Source organism: Pristis pectinata, chromosome 40, assembly GCF_009764475.1.
Source record: "Pristis pectinata isolate sPriPec2 chromosome 40, sPriPec2.1.pri, whole genome shotgun sequence".
Classification (NCBI taxonomy): Eukaryota; Metazoa; Chordata; class Chondrichthyes; order Rhinopristiformes; family Pristidae; genus Pristis; species Pristis pectinata.
The window spans coordinates 6,907,946-6,927,349 of record NC_067443.1 but is presented as its reverse complement, the minus strand read 5'-3'; the positions used below and the strand labels follow the sequence as shown (position 1 = coordinate 6,927,349).

The 19,404-nt window shown below is 46.8% G+C and overlaps 2 protein-coding genes across 11 annotated transcripts in view; one reads left to right on the top strand and one right to left on the bottom strand.

Annotated features, from left to right (window-relative positions):
• dap3 (death associated protein 3) overlaps window positions 1–5,253 on the bottom strand; it is a 33,103-nt gene extending 27,850 nt beyond the window's left edge. For 2 of the 7 annotated variants that reach the window (XM_052045676.1, XM_052045678.1), the window contains exon 1: window positions 4,870–5,069. The gene's annotated coding sequence lies outside the window, so the exon portion shown is untranslated. The other 5 variants (XM_052045680.1, XM_052045679.1, XM_052045675.1 and 2 more) reach the window with 5 other exon arrangements.
• A 125-nt stretch (window positions 5,254–5,378) lies between these two features.
• ash1l (ash1 (absent, small, or homeotic)-like (Drosophila)) overlaps window positions 5,379–19,404 on the top strand; it is a 213,879-nt gene continuing 199,853 nt past the window's right edge. The window contains exons 1-2 of one of the 4 annotated variants that reach the window (XM_052045672.1): window positions 5,379–5,543; window positions 7,954–8,062. The gene's annotated coding sequence lies outside the window, so the exon portion shown is untranslated. Of the gene's footprint in view, window positions 5,544–5,602; window positions 6,165–7,953; window positions 8,063–19,404 lie in introns of those variants that run through there. The other 3 variants (XM_052045671.1, XM_052045674.1, XM_052045673.1) reach the window with 3 other exon arrangements.

Genomic DNA, 19,404 nt, shown 5'->3' with positions numbered 1-19,404 from the left:
CCCTCTAAATCTCTACTTCTCACCCTAAACCCATGACCTATTCAATACGCCAACAACAGGGAAAAGACTTTTACTTTCCACTCTATCAATTCTCCTCGTTATTTTGTATACTTCAATTAGGTCACCCTTCAGCTTCCTCAGAACATGTCATGATTGTGGAGTTGGTACAACATCGTGGGCTGAAGGGACCCTACCGTTCTATATTCTATGTTCCTCCACCAGGGAAAACACAGCCAATCCAGAGCGATAATCAATCTGCTGGAGGAATAGTGGGTCAGTTCCTTCCTGACAATTCCTCCCCAGCCCCCGCTCCCCCACAACAGGTACTGCTCAACCTGCCGAGTTCCTCCAGCAGATTGTTTGTTGCTTCAGACTCCAGCGTCTGCAGTCTTGTGTCCCCAGCCTACCCAGTCTCTCCTTATAACTGGAGGTAGAAGTGACTGCAGATGCTGGATGAAGGATCTCGACCCAAAATGATGAGTGTCTAGAGTGACAATCTGCTGGAGGAACTCAGCAGGTCAGTGGGGTGGGGTAGGGATGGGGGGAAGAATTATCAACATTTTGGGTGGAAACCCTGCATCAGGACTTCCTGATTGTCCATTTCCCTCCACAGGTGTTGCCTGACCTGCTGAGTTCCTCCAGCAGATTGTCTGTTCCTCCAGATTTCAGCACCTGCAGTCTCTTGTATCCAATCTCACCTCGTAACTGGAGACAGAAGTAACTGCAGATGTCGATTGGTCTCGACCCAAAATGTCAACAAATCCTTCCCCACCCCACACATTGCTTCACCTGCCATTCCACCAGCAGATTGTTTGTTGTTGCAAACATCTCAGGGATCCTCAGCTGATGTGAGGGGGGGGATGATGAGTAATAGATTAACAGGACATTTAGCTATCCAAGCTCGTGCATATTTCATTCTCCCTCCACAGCTCCCATTTCAGCCCTCCTGCCGGATGTAACGACCGAGCCCCCCTCACCCATCTCTCCCGCCGGATGTAACGACCGAGCCCCCCTCACCCATCTCTCCCGCCGGACTTACGAAACGAGCCCCCCTCACCCATCTCTCCCGCCGGACGTAACGACCGAGCCCCCCTCACTCATCTCTCCCGCCGGACGTAACGACCGAGCCCCCCTCACCCTCCTCTCCCGCCGGACGTAACGACCGAGCGCCCCCTCACCCTCCTCCGGCCGGACGTAACGACCGAGCGCCCCCTCACCCTCCTCTCCTGCCGGACGTAACGACCGAGCGCCCCCTCACCCTCCTCCCGCTGGATACAAGGAACGAGCGCCCCCCCCCCCCCACCTTCCTCCCGCCCGATACAAGGACCGAGCGCCCCCCCCCCCCCACCTTCCTCCCGCCCGATACAAGGACCGAGCGCCCCCCCCCCCCCACCTTCCTCCCGCCCGATACAAGGACCGAGCGCCCCCTCACCCGCCCGATACAAGGACCGAGCGCCCCCTCACCCGCCCGATACAAGGACCGAGCGCCCCCCTCACCCGCCCGATACAAGGACCGAGCGCCCCCTCACCCGCCCGATACAAGGACCGAGCGCCCCCTCACCCGCCCGATACAAGGACCGAGCGCCCCCTCACCCGCCCGATACAAGGACCGAGCGCCCCCTCACCCGCCCGATACAAGGACCGAGCGCCCCCTCACCCGCCCGATACAAGGACCGAGCGCCCCCTCACCCGCCCGATACAAGGACCGAGCGCCCCCTCACCCGCCCGATACAAGGACCGAGCGCCCCCTCACCCGCCCGATACAAGGACCGAGCGCCCCCTCACCCGCCCGATACAAGGACCGAGCGCCCCCTCACCCGCCCGATACAAGGACCGAGCGCCCCCTCACCCGCCCGATACAAGGACCGAGCGCCCCCTCACCCGCCCGATACAAGGACCGAGCGCCCCCTCACCCGCCCGATACAAGGACCGAGCGCCCCCTCACCCTCCTCCCGCCAAAGATAAGGACCGAGCACCCCCTTACCCTCCCACCGAAGATAAGGACTGAGCACCCCCTCACTCTCCTCTCCTGCCGGATACAAGGACCGAGCCCCCCCTCACCCTTCTTTCCCGCTGGATATAACGACCGAGCCCCCCTCACCCTCCTCCCACCGGACAGAAAGACCGAGCCCCCCTCACTCGCCGGATACAAGGACCGAGCCCCCCTCACCCTCCTCCCGCCGGATACAAGGACCGAGCCCCCCTCACCCTCCTCTCCCGCCGGATACAAGGACCGAGCGCCCCCTCTCCCGCCGGATACAAGGACCGAGCGCCCCCTCACCCGCCGGATACAAGGACCGAGCGCCCCCTCACCCGCCGGATACAAGGACCGAGCGCCCCCTCACCCGCCGGATACAAGGACCGAGCGCCCCCTCACCCGCCGGATACAAGGACCGAGCGCCCCCTCACCCGCCGGATACAAGGACCGAGCGCCCCCTCACCCGCCGGATACAAGGACCGAGCGCCCCCTCACCCGCCGGATACAAGGACCGAGCGCCCCCTCACCCGCCGGATACAAGGACCGAGCGCCCCCTCACCCGCCGGATACAAGGACCGAGCGCCCCCTCACCCGCCGGATACAAGGACCGAGCGCAGCGCCCCCTCACCCGCCGGATACAAGGACCGAGCGCCCCCTCACCCGCCGGATACAAGGACCGAGCGCCCCCTCACCCGCCGGATACAAGGACCGAGCGCCCCCTCACCCGCCGGATACAAGGACCGAGCGCCCCCTCACCCGCCGGATACAAGGACCGAGCGCCCCCTCACCCGCCGGATACAAGGACCGAGCGCCCCCTCACCCGCCGGATACAAGGACCGAGCGCCCCCTCACCCGCCGGATACAAGGACCGAGCGCCCCCTCACCCGCCGGATACAAGGACCGAGCGCCCCCTCACCCGCCGGATACAAGGACCGAGCGCCCCCTCACCCGCCGGATACAAGGACCGAGCGCCCCCTCACCCGCCGGATACAAGGACCGAGCGCCCCCTCACCCGCCGGATACAAGGACCGAGCGCCCCCTCACCCGCCGGATACAAGGACCGAGCGCCCCCTCACCCGCCGGATACAAGGACCGAGCGCCCCCTCACCCGCCGGATACAAGGACCGAGCCCCCCTCACCCTCCTCCCGCCGAAGATAAGGACCGAGCACCCCCTTACCCTCCCACCGAAGATAAGGACTGAGCACCCCCTCACTCTCCTCTCCTGCCGGATACAAGGACCGAGCCCCCCCTCACCCTTCTTTCCCGCTGGATATAACGACTGAGCCCCCCTCACCCTCCTCCCACCGGACAGAAAGACCGAGCCCCCCTCACCCGCCGGATACAAGGACCGAGCCCCCCTCACCCTCCTCCCGCCGGATACAAGGACCGAGCGCCCCCTCACCCTCCTCTCCCGCCGGATACAAGGACCGAGCCCCCCTCACCCTCCTCTCCCGCCGGATACAAGGACCGAGCCCCCCTCACCCCCCTCTCCCGCCGGATACAAGGACCGAGCCCCCCTCACCCCCCTCTCCCGCCGGATACAAGGACCGAGCCCCCCTCACCCCCCTCTCCCGCCGGATACAAGGACCGAGCCCCCCTCTCCCGCCGGATACAAGGACCGAGCCCCCCTCACCCGCCGGATACAAGGACCGAGCCCCCCTCACCCGCCGGATACAAGGACCGAGCCCCCCTCACCCGCCGGATACAAGGACCGAGCCCCCCTCACCCGCCGGATACAAGGACCGAGCCCCCCTCACCCGCCGGATACAAGGACCGAGCCCCCCTCACCCGCCGGATACAAGGACCGAGCCCCCCTCACCCGCCGGATACAAGGACCGAGCCCCCCTCACCCGCCGGATATAATGACCGAGCCCCCCTCACCCGCCGGATATAATGACCGAGCCCCCCTCACCCGCCGGATATAATGACCGAGCCCCCCTCACCCGCCGGATATAATGACCGAGCCCCCCTCACCCGCCGGATATAATGACCGAGCCCCCCTCACCCGCCGGATATAATGACCGAGCCCCCCTCACCCGCCGGATATAATGACCGAGCCCCCCTCACCCGCCGGATATAATGACCGAGCCCCCCTCACCCGCCGGATATAATGACCGAGCCCCCCTCACCCGCCGGATATAATGACCGAGCCCCCCTCACCCGCCGGATATAATGACCGAGCCCCCCTCACCCGCCGGATATAATGACCGAGCCCCCCTCACCCGCCGGATATAATGACCGAGCCCCCCTCACCCGCCGGATATAATGACCGAGCCCCCCTCACCCGCCGGATATAACGACCGAGCCTCCCTCACCCTCCTCCCGCCGGATATAACGACCGAGCCTCCCTCACCCTCCTCCCGCCGGATATAACGACCGAGCCCCCCCTCACCCTCCTCCCGCCGGATATAACGACCGAGCCCCCCCTCACCCTCCTCCCGCCGGATATAACGACCGAGCCCCCCCTCACCCTCCTCCCGCCGGATATAACGACCGAGCCCCCCCTCACCCTCCTCCGCCAGATATAATGAATCACAATCCCTTCACACGCCCCTCGCAGCGGGCGCTGCCATCTTGCCCCGCTCAAGAACACTTCCGGTCGGGTCAACAGGTCACCACAACCCCCCTGAATAATTGACCCGCAACCATTTGTTTAAAAGGTTAATCAGCGGAATAAATTATCCCCAACACCGTCTCTTGCAATTGAGAAAAGTAAAATTTAACAGAACATTTTTGGATTCAGGGACATCTTCCCCTCCCCCCTTCCTCAAGGGCGCCTCCCCCATAACTCGGGTCAATTTTAAAACCATCTACAGGGAGTTTTCCTTCATTAAACACACATTTGGGGATATTTGCACCGGTGTCGTCGTCAATAAAGAGGTTTTTCTACCTGGATGCTAAACGTTTCCCTTCCCGTTGCTATGGCAGGGAGCCGGGTTGCCAGGCGCGCCTTCCAACCATAAGGCGGACCGCTTCGGGCTTGCCTCGAATCAAAGCTCACCCTAACATCCCCGCTACAGAGACATATTTGCGAAAGGGTTGATATTCCCCACTAAAATACCGAGTAAACCTCTGCCCTCCCTCCCTTCGTCTCACCGAAAGGCACGCTGGGAGATTTAAAAACCCATGATGAAACCAAACGCCAATTTATCAGCTCGGGATGCCGCCCGCCATCAAGTTGCACCTCGCCCCTGAGACGCCCGTGCTGCAAAGTCCCAGATGCAAAACAACCCGAGCGCTGGAAGTTTAGAGTTTTTGCAATGTTTTGAGGGGGGTTTTTATGACCTCCCCCCCCCCCCCCCTCCCCTCCCCTCTCGCTGCTGGTCACCAGCAGCTACCCCCCGCGCGCATTGCATTCTGGGTTAAAAATCACGACCTTGGAATAAATTAAGACTTAAAACAATAGGTATAGACCCTCCACCTTCCCCTTTTTTCTCTTTTATATCCCCCCCCTCCCCTCAAGATCACGGGCGGCGGGATTAAGATGAGCGAACGCCGCCGGTTGGCGGGCGAAACGAGGAGCGAGCTCGCCAGCCAAACGGTCGCCGGCGCAAGGGGGTGTGGGTAAGACTTTTTTTTTGTGCGCCTTCGTGTTTTGGGAAAGGGAAGATGAAGGGAAAGGGTTTTGTTTTTTAGTTTTGGAGCGGTGGTGGTGGTGGGGGGGGACGCGGGGGTCGGCGTCGCCACCGGGGCGGGCGGCCGGCCGGCCGGCGAACGGCGGGTTGGCGGGGGAAGGCGTCGTGTGTTGGGGGTCGGGGCGGCTGCAGCGCCCTCCCTGTCGGGGCGGCGCGGCGGCCATTTTGTGTTTATCCCTCCATGGCGCACTTTGGGTGTTTAGTGTCATCTTTTATCAGAAAGAAATAATTAAAAGGAGGAAAAGGGCGAGGAGAGAGCAAAAAAGACAGGTTTCCCACCCCCCCCCTCACTCCTCTCCACCAACTGCAACAAGCAGAGCCGCCGGTCTGGGTGTCTATGTGCGTGTTTGGGTGTGTGTGTGTGTGTGTGTGTGTGTGTATGGTGTGTATATGGTGTGTGTGTGAGTGAGGGGAGGGGGGGAAAAAAAAAGACCGAGGATGCGTTCCTAAGGCTGTTGTAAAAGGAAGAAGCATTCGCTTTTCTTCATGTGCCATGGCGGGCTGTTGGATGGATAATGTGTGAGAGGGAGAGCAAACATTTTACCATCAGGTAAGAGAGTGGTGAAGAGGAGGTAGGTAGGTGGGTGGGTGGGTGGGGGGGGGCGGTGGTGTCTGTCAGCAATATGGTGGGGGTGGTGGTTAAATGTCTTGTAATCTGAAGGTTTCAAGGGTGGCATTTTTTGCTTGTGCGGCGGGCACGGGTCTTTGAAATCATCTCGATGGGTTAAAATGACCTGTGTTTGTTGTGTTTTCTGACTGTGTGTGTATGTGTGCGCTTGGGGGTTGGGGAGGTGGCGGTGAAAGATTAATGCGGTTTCTAACGTTTTACCTTTTATTTTCTCATTCTTACTCATCTGGTTTGCAGAAAATTGAAATTCCTGTTTGCTTCCCCAGCCCCTTGCAGTTTGTACTGCTCCATGCATGTTATTTGCAATCTTTCCTCTTTCTTCCCTCCCCCCACCTTACTTTTTTTCTTGATATGAATTCGTTTTCTTCGATAGTTGGAAAATCTTTGTTGTGCAGAGAATTTTCTCACCATTCTGACCTTGTTAAACCGATTTAGCACAAGTTTTACCTCTTTCCCAGCTTTGTTGCCTCTCTTGTATCCTTTGACAGAATTGATCAGCAATATTGTGTTGTAAATCGTTATAAATGTCACTGTTTTAGTTGATTTTTTCTCCTAAAACTTGTTGATTCTTTTTTTTCCGCCTTTAAGTTGACAGACTTTTAATTCTGTCAGTATGTTTATGTGTGTTTTTAACTGAGAGGGATTTTTGTAATTTCCTGAAAATTAGGGATCATGAACAGAACCTTGACATTTTCAGCACATGTATATGATAAATTTGAAGGCAAATTCTCAGAGTGTGATTTAACTTGGGTCTTCTGTCAAGAAAGTAAGTGTTTTCTTGAAGTTTTTGTGAGTTAAAGTGAAGTTTAGTTAACTTGATAAAAGAAAGAGAAATGGGTAAGGATTTTTCTAGTATCTTGTCTTAAGGTTATGTTTTGGTCTGAGATGATTTGATGTATTGTCGGCTAAAGTGAAATATCGCTGTGCACTTTTGCCATGCCTTCAAAAGGATGCAGACCCAGTTGTTGACAGAAACATCCTCCTTCTGCTGAGCGCTGCTTTAAAATCTTAACCTTAGTGCGATCTTCAAACTTAATTGTAGCTCGAGTGCTTCCTGAGCCTGAATTTTCAGGTACACTTATTGGAAACAAAGAACCCACTTTACTAAAAGCAAATGGCCTTTGTTGAAACCTTTTTGTTCCTCTCCTGAGGCCAATATGTGCAACAGTGTGAAACAGATGACCCCAAGTACCCCGATCCTCTTCAAAAATAGTCAGGAATCTTGCATTTGCACTTCTGACAGGCTATGTACACTTGCAGTGAAGTACTTGCAGGGTGTTTGAAACTGCCTGGTTGAAGTTTGAATTTAAACTCTAATTTGCCAGTTCAGTAAAACCAATATTTTAGACTTTTAGATCATGCCTCAATATAATATTGAGAGTGTGTCAATATCCGAAAAAACATAAATTACATTGAGTTAGACGAGAAAGTATGTTTGAGTGCACATCTATATTTAGGATATGTTATCTTCATAATAGAGGCCTTTTTTTTGCTGTTAAGAGTGTTTCCAAACCAGCAAACATCTGTTTACTTTGTATTGCATCAACTTACCACTTCATGGTGCTTATTAACTTGAACTCCAGTCTTGCCAAGAAAAGTTGACATGGGATGTTTTGGGTATACTAGAACTATAATCAGGTTGATAAATAATGAGTATCACTTTGAGATTATGGTAATTAAATGATGAAATGGTTCTGGTTTGTGTTTTCAGCACCTATTGAATTTCTACAGTACTAAATGGTTAAGTTACTGGACTAATATCCATGGGCCGGGACATGAGTTTGAATCCCACCACAGCAAATGGAGAATTTTAAATTCAAGTAAGCAAATTAATTTGGAATAAAATTCTGTTGTGGATAACTGATTAAGGAATTACACTTGATGTCATCTGCAAGGATTTTCATAAAGGCAACACAAAAGAGCTGGTTAGAGAAATTGAGTCCCACAAAGTTAAACTGTCACAAAGGATACATGTGTACTGTGTTAAATTTGTGGGCAAGATTTTGGAGTGTAATTTAACAACTTGGATCTGCTGTATGTTGCTGTTCAAGAAGATAAGTGTTTTCTGGATAGGAAGTTGGCATAAGGCAGTAGAATAAATATTGTTTTTCAGACTGGCAGATGGTAGGCAGTAGTGTACCCCAGGAATGCTGAGGACCCTTTTTGTTTTAAAATATAGAATTAATTACTTGGGTGTATGCAGATTAAAATTTCCGGATTTGTGCATGAGACAAAGCTTGGAAGTGGTAGTTAACAGTGAGGGCGATAGTCATAGACTCTAGGAAGATGCATCTGGCTGAATGGATAGCCAGGTGGCAGACAAAATTTAATACACAAGTGTGAAGTGATGCACTTCGGCGGAAAGAATAAAGAGAGATAGTACTGACTAAATGGCAAGACTTGGGTGTACTTGAAAGTGGAAGGGCATGTTGAGAGAGTGGCCAGCAAAGCACACGGGGTCCTGGCTTTTATAAATGGAAACGGTGTACAAAAGAAGGAAGATTATTTTGAACCTGTGCAAAATGCAGTAGGCTACAACTTGACTGCTGTGTCCAATTCTGTTCACCACGCTTGAGGAAGGATGCAAAGGCCTTTGAGTGGCCAGAGAGAAGATTGACCGGAAGGGTTCCAGGGATGAGGGATTTTAATTATGGGGTCAGAATGGAGAAGCTAGGCTTGTCTCCCTTTGGCAGGAAGGAGATTGAAAGGATGTTTGATGAAAGTGTACAAAGTCTCAACTAATTTTAATGGTGTAGTGATGGGAAGTTGTTCCCATTTGCACATGGTTCAGCAACTAGTGTGTACAAATATATAAAAACACGGGCAAAGATACCTTACACAGAGAGTAATTGTGATCTGGAATTTGCTGTCTGTAGGGGTGGTGGAAAGGGATTGATCAGTACCTTCTAAGGGGAATTGGAGTGGTATTTAACAACTTGTAGAGCTTTGGGGGGGAAAGCAGAGGAATGGGACCACTGGGGTTGCTCTCTGGCAGCTAGTATACACTAAATAGATTTAATGGTGGCTTCCTTAACGGTAATGATTCTGTGGTAATCATGAGGCACTACATTGTTGTGAAAACCCATTTCTTCCTTCAGGAAAGGAAATCTTGCATTGTTACGCAGTCTGGCTGCACGAAAGCAATTTGGTTAGCTCTTAACTGGCACCCCCCCAGCCCCCCACCCCAACCCCCAGATAGGCTTTCAAACCACTCAGTTCAAATGGCAGCCACATGCATGTGAATTAAAACTCAGTGATGTCTAAATTAGTTCACTATAACATCCTGTTTAATCTTAAGAGTTCACAGGGTATGTCACCTGCTGCACCCTTGCAGTGGAAGATTGTTAGGTCAGTTTACGAATATTTGCCTTTGCCAGCAATGACAGCACCTTGGCATCAATGAAGTTGACATAATCAACGCTTAATCTTTATTTAAAATAATATTGTGCTATAAGGGAGTGAGACATAGGGCAACTGGCTGTGTTTGGGCTGTACAGAATGTAACATTCCCTAATGGGAGATTTATTCAAAAGTTTCAATCCTTAAATTAGCACCAAGTTTAAATGTTTTCTCCTTTCTGTCAGAAAACTATTTTGAGGGCAGTATGTCACGTTTTCTTTTTGATTCTTGGGGCTTTATATTTTGGAAAAATGCACTAGATAACAATTGAGTTTTGTATAAGAATACAAGGCAAAAATATTTAATTGCTATTTGTTGATCAAAGTGATTATCAGCTTGATAATCTTTGCGTTTTGTTGTGTGTCCAATGTACCAAAATTTGGTGGGTGCAAGATGTTTTACAGTCATTCTTTTGAATTGTGGTAACTGTTGTAAAGTAGGATGTGGGCTCACATTTCTTTGCTGTTTTGAAAATAGTCTGTGAGATTGGAGTACGTGATCTAAAATATTAGGGAGTGTTGCATTGAAGAATGAGGCATTTTATTTTACATAGCCACCGATAGTGACTTTGCTAAAGCAAGGTATTATTGGATAATTCCCCAGCCAATTAAACTTGGTGACTATACTGCTGACTGATTTTATTCACAGTTTTTGTAACTGTTGTTGGTTCCTTTTTTCCCCTGAAGAAATAATCCTGCTTTTATTGGGAGAAGTCGTTATAGTTTCTGTTTCTTTTATTCTCTAAATAGTTTGCTTTGAGTTGATTGTCTTCATTTTCTTTACAATAGGCTATTTGTGTGCATCGTGACCCATCACTGCCAACTCATTGGCTGAGATGATTATGTCAACGATGACCGATGTGACATTAAACTGTAAGCATGGTCTCTGGGAATTTGGGTGGATGTAACCCGTTCTGGTGTTTTAGGCCATGACAATTCCCTCAATCCACATGACTGTAAATGCATTAACTGGCTACTGATCTGTTTACCTGCTGTGGGACCTTGCTCTGCACAAATTAGCTGCTGGATTTGCTGTTGTCATTATACTGTACTTCGCAATTGATTAGTTGTGAAGCGTTTGGCATTGCGTTGGTTTTTTAATCTCCCGCCACTGAGGCTAAATAACGAGGATGCAGGCTGTCTACTACAGCTGCTGATAACTTTTTAAGTTATCAAGTAGAGCTGCAGTCTCAAATAGAGTTTTGCTGTGGGGTTATCTGGATAGGCTACACAACAGAGAGATGGGTACTCTTCTGTGTCCATAGTTCTGCATTTGCTGGGCAATATTGAAGCCGGATGCCATATGATGGACATTTCATTCTCCAGTTTGTGCTCTGGTGGTTGGGATGGCAAATAGTTAAACATCAGTTAATAATTCTGTTTTAAAAATAAAGGTTTTTAGATTTTCTTGTGATTTTTCTCTCTGCCTTATAAAGATGTTCCCATACTTTGTAGTTTATCTCTGAGTTACAGGCAGCAGAATCTTTTCTTCGGGGGGGAAAAAAGGAACCAATGACAGTTACAAAAACTGTGAATAAATTCAGCAGTGTAGTCATCAAGTTTTATTGGCTGGGGAATTATCCAATCACCTCCACTTTGTCTTGCTTTACCAATGTCACCAAAGGTGGCTATCTTAAAAAAATGCCTCATCCTTCAGTGCAACACAGGCAGCAGATTAATGGAAGAATAGAGGAATGCGAAGCAACTTTTTTTGTCACGAAGGAAGGATGGACCAAACTTACCATATGTGGAAGGAGGTGGTTGGCATCGAGTTTCAGGAAAAAAACAACAATAATATTGGGGATTTGAAACTTTATTATAATGTTAATATACAGTGGCACTTCATTTTACTCCAACCTTTCATAAGTTACTCTTGTAATAGGAATTTGTCTTCTGAGACCTGAACCTTGCAAGTGGTCTCTTCTCATTGGATGTGATGGTAAGGCAGAAGAGAAAATAAAGGACTGCCTCTTTGCAGCTGTAGCTCTATATCCTGGGCTGTCTGAAATGTGAGCTTGGTGTTTGACTACCTGGGATCAAGTTGAACTGGTTTCTATCTGGATGGTTTGCTTCTATGCTCATTGCCAAGAGGCAGTTCTGAGATAAGATTACAATCTGTTACTTGGTCAGGAAATATTCCTCAGACCCAATAAGGCCTCCCGCCTGGATTCATCCAGAGATGTCCTCTATAGTAAACAAGATGGGAATTAGTTGTGTGATTATTCAAAAACAGAGACACCTTGATGTAGATGGGGTACAGGCTATAGAGGTGGTGCAGAATAAAAGACCAATGTTTTGGAGTTTGAGGGGTTTGAGATATGAGATAAGCTAGGGGATAGCAGAAACAAACACAAACTCTCTTTCTCTGATTTGCCAGTCCAGCAAAACGACAAGACAGGAGTCACTAGGATGTGTTTCTTGGGTAATTCTGGAGGGAGCTGCTTGTGATGTTATTTAATAACTAACTTGGTGGCAGAGTGGAGGAATGGGAGCATACCAAAGAAGAAATTGAAGCTGAACCATATAACATGAGTAAATGCTTGGGGGGGAAAAAAACAGGTAGGTTATAAAGCAAATCTTCAAGAACGTGAAAGAGGTAGGTTTTAAAGTGTATCTTTTTTTTAAAAAACAAAATAGATGTGTGGTGAAGTCTAATGATGGCATTCTAGAGCTTTTTTCAGACAGTTAAAGCACTTCCACCATTGCGGAATAATTAAACTTTGCCATAGTTAGGTGGGTCTGGCATGTTGATAGGGGTTGTAGGGCTGGAGGAAGTTAGTGAAAGATGGGAAAGGGCAAGGTTGTGGCAGAACTTCAAAATAATAGTGAGAATTTTAAAATTGAGGCATTACTGAACTGGGTGCCAGGGTTGATCAATAGGCCTAGGGTGAAGGGTCAACAGAAAGGTGTGAGTTCAGATATGGGCAGTGGAGATTTGGATAAACTCCATTTCATGGACGGTAGAATGAGGAGGCCACCCAGGAGTGCATTGGGATAGAGAAATGAAAAGGATGAATGTACTTGAGGCAGAAATGTAATTGATTGTAATGAAAGTCCCAGTGCATGGTCTCAGGATTGCATAGATGTGTGATATGAGACTGTTTGTACGATACCAAGACTTGGTATGATACCAAGATTGAGAACTGGCAACAGCTGAAAGTGAAATACAGGTGAATTATGATTTGAATGTTAGAACTGGCTCAAACATCTGAATGGTCTACTGCAGCTTCAGTAGTCATAGAGTCTTCACACCAGTGCCCCAATTGAAGTAATTGGTGTACTAGTGCCGGGTAAAGATAAATGGAATGGCCAACGATTCAGTTAAGGTCTTCAGTTTCACACATTTGGCAGAAAGGTAAGGGAGTATGTGACTGAGGAAACAAGTTTGTGACAGGGACAAAAGATATTAGTTTCAGTCTTTACAATGTTTACTTGGAGTGATGTATATTCATCTTGTACTGAATGTCTGATAGTGGATGTGTTTAGAGATGGTGGTGGTATAGAACTGGGTGATATCAGCATACATGCAGAAACTGGGGGATGTTACAGGTGTCACTGAGGGGCAGAAAAATAAGAGTGTAGTCCCATGTAACTGGCCAATGTATGGTGAGAACGCATCAAATGAACTGAATAATTAATTGAAGAAGACTCCTTGAAGTGCAGTAAATCTGTGATTGAATTTGATCCCTGCACGCCGAATTTCAGAATTGCTACTGTGGATGTCTTAAAATGGGAGAAAGCATAAAATTGCGCTGTGGTTGCTTGTTCAGTTCTCTGTTGGCAGAGATCTGGAAGTAGATTATTGGTTACAAGATGCTTTTGGTTTTTTTAAATTAAAAAAGCAGACAGCCACACAAATAGGTAGGCCGGCCACTACACCATGACCTTTTTTAAAAAACACTTCTACATTTGTATTGAATGTGGTTTAGAAGGCTTAATGATAATTGGGTATGACTGGAGGGAGTTAAAGTATGCAATGTTATCTAAAGACATTGTCTGCTGCTCTGTTTCAATATGCAGAGCTCTCCTAAACATTCAGGGAGGGTGTGGATTCTGTGGTTTGGGAAAGTTGGGCTTGGGGATCAACAGGATGGGGCTATACTCTGGCTCTATTCTCACTTCATCAGGTATAACTAGAGAGTAATGCTTCTCTTCCCATGCCTGAAGTGCTGTGTCTTGGGGTCCCCCAAGGATCTACCTTCACTCCAATTTCTGATTCACAAGCTGCTGCTTGGTGGCATTAGTGTCGCTTTCCACTTGTGCTGATGAAAGCCAGCCTTGCATCACAATCTCATCTCTTGACTTCTCTACTGTAGATAAACTGTCAATACCAGATGAGGCTAAATCTCTCCAGCTCAGTACTGTGGAGAGCCAAAGCCATCATCCTTGGATATCTTTTGCCAGGTGGTTCCTTCATGGTCATGTAGCAAACCTTGTAAGTAGCTAGGGAATAATTGACTTGGAAATTTATGTTGCATCCATCTCATTTGATTGACAGCATATGAAAGCTTTGCCGTCTGTATGGATTGGTCGTGACATTTCGTTTGTTTGCTCTGAAGGAAATTGCCTCAATGCAATTTGTTGTAACTCATCAACAAAAGAGCTAGATTCCTCATCGGGTTAAATAACTTAACCTAGACTGCATATGGTTTTGATGGTTGCTGGCTCACCTGTTTGTTATACAGTGGAATGTTGCTCGAAGTTTGAGGCAGTTGGGGTGCATCGTGGTAATTAGAGGCATACTTCTCTTTGCATTAATTGTGAAAGCCCAAGCGTTGCACATTCTACTCCAAAACAAAAGAACTGTGTGGCGAGGAGGATGGTGAAGGTGGGATTTTTTTGGAATGAACTTTGTTTTGAATCCTCAGACATCCTTTGTACTGTAAGCATATTCCAATTCATCTTGATTATTCAAATGAATTTATTTTTAAGATAAATGCTTGATTTTGACAAAGGACCTTGGACAATTTTTATTTTGGAAAAGTTGGCTTTCATTGCAATTGTCACCTAGATTGCAGACAAACACTTGTGTCATTTGGGTGTCTGAAGCAACTTCTGTCAGTCAGCTCTTGTTACCACAATGACTCTTGTGAGCATTACAAGGTTTTATGTTGGGGTGGAGTGAAAGAAAATTATAGAACAAGATGAGCAAGGAGTTTGTAACTGGATTCCATTTCATGGTTGGAAGCTGGATGCTAGTTTTGTCTGTTTACAGGTTTTTTTAAAGTTAAAATGTTTTTGATGTATCTTTCATTATTTTTTCACTGAGGGTTCTCAGGGATGTACCAACCTGCTGTTTCAAATGATTCGGGGTAGGGAGAGAGTCTCCATTAATTACAAAAACAATAAAGAAAGTTCATTTTTGCTGTTTTTTTTAAAATATCCTTGGCTCTTTCAACAGGTATCCTCAGATTCACCTCTGGAACCTGTGGTTCCACAGGTAATTAGTTGTTGAACTGATTTAAAGCTGTGTAGGTAAATATGACAATTATTGAATGTAAGTATCACTATAATTAACATAACTTTGGACAAATAGTCACTGAAACTTCGCTGATTTTGTGAAATTATATTCCACAAACTTGCTGGCTGATGTGCTGCAATGGATTCTGTTATATTAAAATGAGTTGTATGCAATAATCCCACAGTTAGCTCCACATCCAATTGTCTTAAGTTACTGACAGACTGTATGGTTGCAGTCTCTTGATTTAAGTTTGACAAAGAAGTTTTCATTCCAGTCTTCAAGTCCTGTCGAAAACTTAAACAGGATTAATTTGTAAAAATTTAAGTAGAACTGGATTTTGACTGGAGGGCTTGAGTTATAAGGAGAGATTGGATAGGTTAGGACTGTTTTCCCTACAGTGAAGGAGGCTCAGGAGTGAACATAAAATTATGAGGGGCTTAGATAAGGTCGATGGTCACAGTCTTTTTCCCAGGGTAGTGCAGTCTAAAACTAGAAGACATAGGTTTAGGGTGAGAGGGGAAAGATTTGAAGGGGCAAATTTTTCCATATGGAAGGTGGTAGGTATATGGAATGAACTGCCAGAGGAAGTGGTAGATGCAGGTACAGTTACAACATTTCAAAGATATTTGGACAGGCAGATGGATAGGAAAGGTTTAGAGGGACATAGGCCAAACCCAGGCAGATGGGATTAACGCAGATGGGCACCTTGGTCAGCGTGGATGAGTGGGGCCGAAGGGCTTGTTTCTGTGCTATATTACTGGCCAATGGTTTGACATAGAACGGAAACCGTTGGCCAGTGAGGAACTGGCATTGCTGTAGCTTTATAATTGTAAGCTTTTGTTGGAGATTCTTTTAAGTGACTGTTCTCAGTGTAACATGTTTCCATTTTATCAGTCTATTCCCCTTGTAAATTACAGAATAATCCCCCTTTGAAAAGCTGCTTTTCAGCCACTGGAAGATGAGCAGTTTTATTGAATCGATGTGGATATGTTCCTTGATGCCAAATAGGGAGGGGAGATCCTCACTGATAACTGGTATTGGCTTCTGCACAGTTGGTCTTTTTAACAGATAGTTGAGAGCAATCATAATTTTCTCCCAAACTCTCCTACTGTTCTGTGTTCAGAGGAAACTTGTTGAGGATTCTTGTGAGAATAATAGCTTCTGGTTGACCTATTATAGAAAGGTCCATCGTATAGAAATCCAAGAGCAGCAGCAGGATTGTGTGAGGATCACTTCTCTTTCAGTTGGGAGCATCCATTTCATTTCAATTAAATGTTAGTTTCCACTGATCAATGGCAATATAATTCTGTTGATAGATTTCACAGTGGGACACCAAATGTGATACTTTACCTCTCATTCTCATTTATCAAAGTTGTCTAAATACTGGCATTTGGTGTTATTACTGGGCTTAATAAACCACAATGGCACCAATTAGCAGCAAGTAAAATAGAATGAGCAATATGCTTCAATATGTGATATGCTTTCTTTACCACATCAAATTACAGCCATTGTCAGTAATAGACTGCAGTTATAAACTTCAGGTTTATATCATTTAGAGCAGGCATTTTAAAGTATCAATCCCAATAGGTATAACAATTTCACCTGTTGTCTGCAAACTAAAGTTTTGAATTTAAATCTCTGACTTTTGTTTTAGATTACTAGTCTTATTTAAAAAAAATGTTGGTTCTTGAGACCCTAAACTGGAGGAAGGTAAATTTCAACAGTGTAAGATGGGACCTGGTAGAAGTAGATTGGGAGCAGTTGCTAGACTGTAAAACAACATCTGAAAAGTGGGAGGCATTTAAAAAGCAAGATATTGAGAGTTCAGAGTTAACATCTTCCTCTAAGAGTAAGAAGCAAAGATGGTAAGTTTAGGGAACCCTGGTTAACCAAGGATATTGAAGGCTTGATCAGGGAAAAGGAAGAAGTGTAAATTGGGTATGGGAAACTACCTAAGCCAGGTCCTTTGATGTTTATAGGGGATATATGAAGAACTTAAAAATAAAAAGGTAAAAGGTGGCCATGAAATAAGGATGACAAGTAGGATTAAGGAGAGTCCTAAAACCTTTTATAAGGTATATTAGGAAAGAGTAGGTCCCCTTGGGGACCGAAATGGATATCTGTGTGTCTAAATGAATACTTCTCATTGGTATTCACCAAGGAGAAGGATGTGGAAGCTGAGAGCTGATAATCTGGAAAATTCCTGCATCAAGAAGGAGGAAGTGTTAGAAATGTTTATGCACATCAGGGTGGATAAATCCCAGGGCCTGACAGGATCTATCCCAGGATGTGAAGGAAGGCAAGGGAGGAGATTGCTGGGGCTCCAGTGACAATGTTGGCATCTTTGTTAGCTATGAGTAAAGTACCAGAAGACTGGAGGTTATCTAACATTGTCCTCATTTATAAAGGGCAGTAGGGATAAGCCTGGAAACTACAGACTGGTGGGCCTTGCATCATTGGTAGGGAATTTGTTGATGGCGATTGAGGGATAGGATTTATGTTCACTGGGGAAGGCATAGACTACTTGGGAGGAGTCAGCATGGCCTTGTGTATGAAAGATCATGTCATGAATATGAGTTTTTTGAGGAGGTAACTAAGAACATTAATAGTAGGGCATTAGGTGAGGTTTACATGGACTTCAATGAAGCATTTGACAATGTCCTGCATGGTAGCCTGGTCCAAAAGGTTAAGGCACAAGGGATCAATCTGTGTTGGCAAACTGGATCTAAAATTGGCTTGGTGATAGGAGGCAGAGGTTAGTGGTGGAGAGGGGTTTTTCTGACTGGAAGTCTGTAACAAGTGGTGTAGGACAGTGATCAATGTAGGTGGTCTGATTAGTAAGTTTGCAGATGACATGAAAATTGGTGGAGTTATAGATTGCAAAGAAGATTGTCCAAGGATACAGCAAGACTTCGATCAACTGGAAAATTGAGTAGAGCTATTAGAGATGTAATTTAATCCAGACAAGTGTGAGGTAATGCAGTTTGGGAAGTCAAATTCTGATAGGGCACATAGAGTAAATGGAAGGGACCTTAGAAGTGTTGACGTACAGAGAGACCTTGGGGTATGTATCTGTAGCTCACTAAGAGTGGCGAAGCGGGTGGATAGGAGATTAGTATAAGAGTTAGGATGTCATATTGCAGCTGTACAAAACATTGGTTAGATGCACTTGGAATCTAGAACTAGGCACAGGTTTAAGGTGAGAGGGGAGAAATTGAGAACAGAAATTTGGAGGAGATCTGAAGAGTTAAGTTTTTGCGCACAAAAAGTTGTGATTATCTGAATGAGCTGCCAGAGAAGGTGGTAGAGGCAGATACAGTGACAGCATTTAAAAGGCATTTGGATAGGAAAGGTGTGTAGGGATACATGTCTAATGTAGGCAAATGGGATTAGTGTCACGGTCAGCATGGATGAGGTGGACCAAAAGGCTCATTTCTGTGCTGTACAATTCTATGAATAGTTTTATCACAGATGTGTTAAATAAATGTAGGATAGTATATTCTGCAGGATAGTTTTGAGTCCTGGTTGTACTTTTGAAGGCAATAGAGTGGGTTTGGTGGGACAGTACTTACAGAGTCATCATGGACTCGGTGGAGCAATTAGCTTCCTCCACTGCTGTAACCATCTTAAAATTCTGTGATTCTGCACAAGGTGGTTGGGATTGACTTAAGGGAGTCAAAATGTGGAAGAAGTTGAGCATAACCCTGAATGTTCCTCTTCCAATCTCAGGAAGCTATCGGAGTTAACATCTCATGTATTAGCTGCACACTTGTTGATATTCTCATCCTGTAACCTACAGAGAAGTGGTGAGGTTTTCTTCAGCTTCCCAACATCTCGAGTGACCTTTGCTAACCTTAAATATGACCAAGGTTTTTGAGTGTCATCACTGTTCATTCATAGTATGGTCTTTCCACTTCCCAACCTTCCTTTCATAGACCGATTCTCTGTTCCCTAGTCCTGGAATGTTGAGGTAATTATAGCTATCCACTTTGTCATTTGTAGAACTGAGGACAGATTGGGTTATTGCTGCTCCATATGCCTAGCTTTTTGCAACCTTAATTGCATGATGCATTGTAGAAGCCACAGGAAACTTAATTATGTCAGAGTGTTCAAAGTTGTGTAGTGACCATTGTTAAGAGTTTTGAGGTTAAATGTCTTTCCTTTGTACTGAGGTGATATCTTTTGAGTCCACTCCAGTATCAAGGCTTGAGCAATTCATCCTTTCTTCTATGTTATGCTTAAGTTAATCTGTATCTTCAACTTTATTATTGACCTTGCATGCTGTGCCACTACCTTTTATAGA